The sequence below is a fragment of the Aethalodelphis obliquidens genome, unplaced genomic scaffold (assembly GCF_003676395.1).
Source record: "Aethalodelphis obliquidens isolate GAN/ISIS:26980383/991018 unplaced genomic scaffold, ASM367639v1 scaffold39, whole genome shotgun sequence".
Taxonomy (NCBI): domain Eukaryota; kingdom Metazoa; phylum Chordata; class Mammalia; order Artiodactyla; family Delphinidae; genus Aethalodelphis; species Aethalodelphis obliquidens.
In genome coordinates, this window is record NW_020837983.1 from 2,654,535 (window position 1) to 2,663,748 (window position 9,214).

Here is a 9,214-nt window from a genome sequence, read left to right on the forward strand (position 1 = left end):
AGTTACCAGCAAAATGAAAGGAAACTCAAAAACAGTTCGAAATCCATGCAAGGAGCCAAAGCATAGGAGCAATGAATAATCAATCCTCCATGCAACCAGTACCCTTTAAGGAAAACCTACGAGGTTAACAGCCCCATCAACATTTCCCCAAAGCAGCTGGATCACGAGAATCCCTGGAGCAGGGATACACAATTGGGTTCTGAGGCTCCTTTCTGGAGGCTGTGATTCTATGAGTCTATGAGGGGTAAGGAAGCTGCCCCTTAAACATTGAAGCAATGCCCAAATTCTGGCAAGCTATGTGCACTGGACATCTAATCTGAGCTGTCATCACTTCCTCCTCTCTAAATCCACCCGATATCCAAGTACTAATTATTTTTCCTTTGCAATGTCTCTGGCATCTGCCTATTCCTTCTTGTCCCACAAACCCAATTCTGGCCATCCTTCTATAATAGCTAACATCTAAACTACTGCAAAACAAGGTCCCTACCTGGCCTCAGTCTTCCCCCATTCCAACCCATCTGGCCCACCGCAATCAGACCAACTCTTCAGAAACACAACTTTAACTGGGTCCATGGTTTCCTGTTGCCTGGCACAATTTTTTTTTTTTTTTACTTTGGTTTTATTAAGATTTACTTTACCATGGCATCCTTTGTTCAAAAGAAGTCCAACTAGAAAATCTAATATCTAAAGCAATTTGCTATAAAGAACAGAACTATTCTGGTTTCACAGTGCTGAGAAGATAAACGAAAGGGCCTGAACCCAATCTGGGCACACTCTATGCCACCTCCCAACCCTAAGGGGTCCCATAGGACACAGTTTTTTAAACATCTGGCTTACTCAGAAGATAAAGCTTAATCAAATGCCTTATGATCTTTCTGTTTATTTCCCAATAATCACCCAAGGGTCCTTTTTGCTGTATCTGCATATGTTAATTTACTCTCTCTCTACCCTCTAACCACCCCACCCCAAGACACCTTGCTTCTCCCAAAACCTTTTCCAGTCTCCATTCCTGCCTTATAACTGCCCACAACCCCATTACAATAATGTCGCCTTGATAAATCCTACCTGTCTTAAGACAAGCTGAAATTCCAACTCACTCCACCTCTAAAATCTCATTTACTATATCATTTAACTGGTAAGTAATCAAGCCTCTTCATCTTTTGTAGCTATTTAATTTGTCCTGAGCAGGTTTATCATTCAATGGGAACTGAGCTTACTACCTGTTCTGTGCTTCCATCTAACACACTGCTTTACACATAGTAGGCATTCATTAAATATTTATTAATTTACTTCAGATTTACAACCAACAGCAAAAATCTTAATTTTCTTTCAAATATTCTAAAAGGTTTCATTACCAGGGCTACCCAAAGAACATATGCCTTTCTTTTCAAATAGTCAAATTAGCTTTAATGGGTTGCTCATTTTATTACTTTTCATTTATATTTTCCTCTGATATTTTATACCTGCTTTCTCTCGCCAACTCAAAGCTTGACTTGGACAAGTCAATGGAGACTGATCACATTTACTTTCCATTTAGACCTGAATATCAGGTCTAAATGCACCTACCTACCCTTATTTAAACAAAGGATTCGAATTCATTGTCCACATTTGTTTCCCATCAGAGGTCAAATGTGGATCTCATTTCTAAATAAATCTAGCTAAAGATGAGAATGAAAATGTGTGACAGGTAGGGAAAGGGGTTGGGCAATAAAGAATACTTGCCTGACACATGATAAAAGTTACAGAATCCTAACATCACTTAAAAAGAACACTTTCACAGGAAAGGATTACTATGTCAGTCGATAAACATCACAGTTCCAGTCCCAATATCATCTGCTGTTCTTCCCAGCTGTGTTTGCTTATCACTGTGTACATAACATATGCATAGATTCAGAAAATAAACTAGCAGTGTTTCATGACCTGTCTTACAGCTCACATCTTCCTGTATCTTGAGGTTAGGGGAAGGAGTACATAGTACATCTAGTTTTAACAAAATAGAGCAACCAGCTTCCTAAGACTTTGTATTTAAAGCACAACTTGCACCATGCTTACCATATTCACTGGGAGATGACTTCCCAATTTCTAATATTCTGCTTGCCAAATTGGATGTGCATTTGAAATGCTCTCAGCAATGCTGCTGTGGTAGCTCCCTGGCACAACCCTATGCCAGCCTTTGCGGGTACCATAATCTATCTACTTCAGTGTCACCAGGTGCACTCCCCACAAGGTCTGGTGGAAGGGATGTCCCAAACACTCTAACATCTTTCAGCTAGTTTTCTCTCCTGGTGCTCCAATAGACCTGGCCACAGCTAGCTCATCACAGCTCTGGCAATATTTCTTCTCCTATTATTAGGGGCCCCCTAGCTCTTGAGAGCTTATCTTTAGACAAACTGCCATTACATCTCATGGTAATATTTTCTGTTATTTCTCTGATGTAAAATTCAATCCAGTCAAGTCAGGTACCAACTAAGAGTTCACTGCATACATACTTCTAAGACATCCATCTTTGTGGCAAAGAACTTCAATTTGGCCTCCCACCAAACTTGGAATGCCACTGCAAAAGCTTTCTATAACCTATGAAGCCACAGTGATTCCTGTGGTTTCCGTTTCTAGTGACACATGAAAGTAATGTAACTTGCATGTCGTTCCTAGTAAACAGTAGAAGTTTCTACTGCCATCCTGGATGATGACAAAGGGCTTACCTTAATCAAATCAGAAGTGTAAAAATGTAATAGTTCCCAAATTCCAAAGAAATCCAGCCTGGGTTCATTATTAATAATTTCACAAATTAGGATTAAACTTTTAATAATGTCTATATTTTTTCAAAATGAAAGTACAAAAATCAAAGTGTTACTGGTAATAATTGGGCTCTTAACTACTTTTTAGAAGGAACAGCAGACTGTTCTTTAGACAACAGACAGTTTTTTGGTCCTTCTTACTTAACATCTGATTCTAGCCAAATGATAATGTACCCCCCATTGGTTTAAATAAGCTATTACTTACCAGGTTCTCTCCAAAAATGGTTTAAAGAGGTCATTTTCTAAATTTCCAAGTGACTTAGGTCCAAACCTTGAGACTGTGGAAAGCCTGGTAAGCACAATCAATCACCACCATGCTTTAGCCTCTAGCCCCTCACTCCTGCCCCCAGGCACCAAGTTCACCTTGTCTAGCAACCCTGAGGGAAAAGCATAAAGGCTATTTTCTTTGAGCAAGACCTAAAATCTTTAGTTCCTTCTCACTGCATAAACAGATTCTTCCCTCCATCATTCACTTCTGAAAAAAGTACAGTAACAACTAAAATTTCTGACAATCATCCTAGATCCAGGACGGCTATGGAAAAAATGACTCACTATTCCCCATACCCCTTCTTCACAATGAAGAATAGTGGGGAGATAATGATGTTCCACACTGATTCTATTTCCCAGTTATATGCAGATTAGTAGTGCCCCCAACTCAGAATTAAAACTATAAATGAGGATTTTTTTCATTCTCCTAACCATGGGAAATTCCTGAAAGCCTACTCCTAATATCCTATATAGTCTTGCACATAGGACAGCCGAGAAGCCTAATGATCAATGAGTCTATCATTTTGCTCCTGAAGAATGCACCTGAGGGCTGGAGTGCACCCCATGCCACCCAGAAAGTCAGTGACTGAACTGGAAAGGGAACTCCAGTTTGCCTATTAGGGGAATGCACACACACTAGATCCTTCTTTTTATAATAGAATAGTTTACACCAGGGGTCCCCAACGCTGTTAGGAACTGGGCCACGCACAGCAGGAGGTGAGGGGCGTGTGAGTGAGCAAAGCTTCCTCTGCCTCTCCCCATCGCTCCTCCATTGCTCACTCTACCGCCCTGAACCTTCCCCCCCACCCGCACGCCCAGTCCATGGAAAAATTTTCTTCCACGAAACCGGTCCCTGGTGCCAAAAAGGTTGGGGACCACTGCTTTACATTACATAATCAAACTCAAGATGGTACAGAATCCCTCTCCTCTTAGAAGTGACTAGGAAGTGGACCTAGCCAACTGGGAGATGCCGAGATCGAGATATAGAGTGACCAAACCGACTGGGATGGGACAAGCCTCAGGGACTAAGGACACTGGGCAGAAGACCACTCTGGAGTGCTGAATGAGATCAACAGAGGGAACAGGCCTCAAGGCCTCAGTGTAGTGCAGGAAGGTGGTATTCTGATGGGAGAACAGAATTTAGTAATGGAAAAGCCTGGATTAGGAGGCACTGAGGGATACAGAGTGGCATGCATTTGGGCATATCCAAGGATATCTGCTGGCCAGTAGCCAACTGTGATTCCTAGGTTGGGGGCAAGGGCAAATGTAAAGAAAACAGTGGATGCATAGTTCATAACTGCTAAGGAACACGTTAAGCCAGATATTCAGAGAACATGGCTCTAATTATTAGAACTTGGGAACAAAGCAGGTAATTAATTTGGGGAACACAGGGAAACCTCAGTTTTCTAAACTGGAGCAAAAGGTCAAACCAGAAGAACTACTAAAAGAGTGATGGACTAGAGCTCTCTGAAATGAAGAAAGTGAAATGCTGGTTAATCATTTACTTAAAATCAGTGATGACAATGTACATGAAGGTTAATGCCAGGCTCACAGTAGGTCTCTACTTTCTCCCAAGTCCAACAACTAGGTGGCAGCCCTTGAATGCCCAGAGCACATTCAGTAGTCTATGCCCAAGGTGTTAAAAGATTAATGAATCTAGTCGATCACATTCCCTAAGGCACTTGGAGGTGTTGAGATTGCTGGACAAACAATGGGAAAACTTTACATTTGTGCCCTCCACATTCAACAAGATCTATATCCTAGAGGCCCCGTTCACCCAAATACTGATTTGCCTTAGGGACCCTGATCAATATGAAAGCCCACAAAAGCAAACCCCTACTTCATGAGTTACATTATACAGGTAACCTCAATCAGAACTATCAAAGCAGAGGGATTTTAAGTAGGTCTCTTACAGTCATTGAAAATGTTAGTGGTTCTAAGCAAGATTGATGGTTTAAAACTTTTTCAAACAAGAGGGTCTCAAACCTTAAACCTCAACCATGGGGCATTACTTTTGCAGTGGTTCTGATATAAAAGCCTGAACATCACTTGACAAAGTAAGAACATTCTGAAAAGAATCACAAGAAGCTCTTCCCTGTTCAAGCCACATAAGGCACTGAGGCTTAAAGGCTGATTGTGGCTTCAGCACAAAAAACAACTCACTAGACGATCACGTACCAAATGATGGGACTGTGTCTGTGAAATAAACTTTCTTCACTGATATGTGATCCAGCGTCATTTCTTCAAAGCGGCAAAGTGCTCGGTGCTATACCAGAGAATATACCCACCAAGGAATATACCCAGATCTCTGAAAGATATGCCACAATCTGGCTTCAAATTGGAAATTACATTCTTTATAAGCATTATTCTTTAGTTGGTTAAATACATGTAATCACAAGTACACACAATGTTGTTTTTCAAACTACCTCTTCTTTTGACTGGTGTTTCAGAAGAAACATTGCATTTGTTAATATCAAATATGCTAATGTGTCACAGTGTCTGTCTTCTCTTTTATCCACTCTGGAGATATTCGGAGCTTATCTCCGAAGAGTGTGTCTGGCAATTCAAGTGTGAAGCTACAAGCTACATAGTCTCTAATTGATCCAAAGCAGTGATCATGTCTCACCCTAGACAAATTACTATAGCCACAAGTCCACCCAACTGCAATTGTGGATGGAGTCAATATTGAACCTGATCCAAATTTCACCAGTCTTCCATCTAACTTAATTCTCTATGTCCAGTTTTACATGGATAGCATTGCCATTCATTTTCTTTTTGCAGGAATGAAGTATTATTTTTATTATGATTATTCATGTTAGAGTTCTCTTTTTAATACTGGATGATTATTTTTTTTAAACATGTCTTTCCTAGAAATATCACTAGTAAAATGCATCCAATTTTTCTCTAATGTGGTGCTTTCCCTGTCCATAAAACTTATTTGATTAGCAGTACTATAGAAGCTAAGGCTTTTGTATGCAGGCACTCAAGCATAATGTAATCATTTTATTTAAGCATGAAAAAAATTATTCTGAAAGCCCTGTTAGGTAAAATATCCCTGATTGGTTTAAACTTATATTTGCAGGTATATTAAGGGTGAAATAAATCACGGAATGCCCAGTATGCAATGGAATAGTGTTAACTTTGTTATAATAGTAAGCAGTAAGTTAAAAATTGTAGTATTAGAGAATGTAAGGAATAACTATCATTATAAATAACTGCATTTAAACAGGTTATTTTAAAATAAATTTTGTTTTATGCGAAACCATTTTATATTACAAGGATTTTCACCCATGGAAACCTCTTTCATAGTCAAACGAGATGAGGTCCTAATTGCATAATACCATTTATCTGCTGAGGATAAAAGTGCCAACAAATGAAAATGCACATTAGGCAAGAGATTGTCAGAATAGAAAATTGTCTTTTTTATTTCTTTTTATTTTTTTGTTTTTTTGTTTTTAAATAACCCACTCACATTAACGAAAGACTGCAGTAGCTTCCAAATTATAGGTTGTTATTTTTAGTGGAAGTAGTTCAATATTCATATTGGAGCAGATGTAGCAGTTTAACAAAACAGCTCTTCAAATCCTGCACAAATTGAAAACAGGAAAACTGATTGCATTTTCTCTTATCACTTTCCTTTTCTGAATTGACACTTTTGGCCTTCTGAAAATTTACACATGGCTTTCATCTCAACAGCACCTGCTGATCAAACAGAAACCTAACATTTTCATGAAAATGTTATAAAGAACTAGTTTTGTTCTAAACACTGTAAAGGGCATAAGTTGCCTACTAGATAGCAACAACTGCTGGGTATAAGGCATATTCATAATAGTTTTACATTTTCATTAAGCTTTAAAAAAAATACATTAAGTCCCTTCTGGTTTTTTCCATGTTCACTTTTGTATGATTCAAATTTCTTTGACTCAATGTCTGCCTAATACTTAGTTTTATCATGCAGCAACTATGCAAAATGTGTAAAAGGGTAGCTTACACTAAGATACGGAATATTTAGTATTTTCTCTGCCACTACTTGGAATACACATATTTATCTATATATTGCTGTCTATCCAGGCACATGGGTGTAAAATACACACATCCCATTTTCTCATTCCACCCACAAAAAAAAGCAAACAAAGTCAGGCCCTATTTTTGAAGGGGCCTTACAAATTGTTTTATCAGATACAGATTTAGCAGGTGCTTGAATGTTTGAGGATCCCCAACTGGGGAAAAATGGATGTCACCTGAGCACAGGCCAGTAACGATCTACCAACCACTCAGTGTAAATATCTCTGGGAAGGTAAAGTTAAATCTTGAAAATGGGTATTCTTATATGAAAAATACAAGATTGACAGCTAAGTAGCTTCCCAGATTTTTAAATAAAAGTCCATCACATATTTATCTGTTACACCTAACTCTAAGTAAAATTAAAGATGTTCCTAAGACATGCTCTCTGTCAGTTTCCTAGCAAAAGGGCTCTACCCCTCTGAAGGATTCCAAGTGTCCATTCCCATTCTGCCTGGGTGACAAGGTAACCTCAGGCAGAAATGACATACAGTAATATATGTACCACTCTGGCAAGTTGGCCTGTGAATTTCGGTGTTTCATCATGCTCACTGAGGCAGCAGCAAACCTGAAATGTCAGTATGTTCAGTCAATGGAAGTGAAATAACGGGACTCTATTGTCTTACCCAATCGATCTGCTGTTGTCAACAAGGAAACATGCCCCCCTGGCTTTAAACAAATTTTAATTAGGCTCTTAGTTACTGGTTCATATTTACCTATGAAAACACTTATCTTGACTATGTGTAAGAAGCAAAACAATTGTTTTTCCCACTTTTATCCATTTTAACTACCTTCTAAAGTTAATACTATAATTTTTTAAGTACACTCATGAGTGTATTAAACATTTTTTTAATTAAACAGTTTTATTAGACATTTTAAAATTATTTTTCTTTTAAACCAACTCCAAGGGAAAAAAAATCCCATGGTTCAAATCCAAAACACAAATCTACCTAACAACTTGCTTTCTTTTTCCCTCTAGACCTAGTTGAAACCATACTATAAAATCAACTAATTCCATATTAAAAGTAGGTGTCATTTGCTTTTCTCACTCATTCAAGTACCACCATTAGCATCAATTCACCACCCATTCAAAACATGTCACACAAAACCAAACACAAATGATCAATTCCAAAAGCCTCTACCAATTTTGCTCAGTTTATCAATCTTACAAATAAGGGGTAAATGAAACTCCTGTTGTATGGGGGATGGTGCGAAGAAGGGCAGGAGGTGGGGGTGAAAAGAAAATAAGGCATTTAAGCCCTTCAAATTTGCCTAAGTTCTACAGTCCCTCCCTGCACCAGAAGGGAGACAGTCTCACCTTACAATAAAAATAAAAATGAACTAATCAAGTTGTTAAGCAGCTTTTTCTCTCCCCTCTTCATCTAAAGGCTTCAGCATCCCGTCAATAAATAATCTATTGTTCCCCCTTTATCCAGTCTCTTTAAACCTATTCAGAATGGCAAAACTAAACCCAATTAAAGATAAGGCCCTCCGGTAATCTCACCTCCGTGAGTCCTGTCTGGATAGCAGAGGTGATGGGAGATAGCGGCCAGGCCAGGGCTGATGCCTCCTCACCACACACAACAAAAGGCAGATTTCTCTTTCTCCCTCTGCTAATCTTTAAATGTAAATTCTCTCCGCCAGCTAAGAGGAGCGACAGATAACATGTTACATCTTCACTTCTCCTGGTCTTATCGACTTCTGAATCATTGGAAAGGGAGAGAGGAAAAGAGAAACGCAGCCTCCCCACACCCCCTCCCCCGTTCTTTCCCACCCCTCCTTCCTCCCTGCCCGCCTTCCCTCCCCGTTCACGGAGATTACCTTCTGGCAAAGGAGCGCAGGAGAGGCGGCCGCAGCCGAGGCGGCACCCAGACCGCGGCTTTGTATTCATTAAACACACATCGGAGCTTATCAGAAGTAAAAGGCTTGTCAGGATGGCACATTGTGTGTGAGTGAGTGTGTGAGCGCAGGAGGGAGAGGAGAGAAGCCAACGTGCATCAGGGTGATTACAATATCAGCAGGGCCCAGATGGAGGCAGGAAAATAAACAGAGGGTGCGTGTGAGACGGAGCGGGAGAGGGAGGAAAA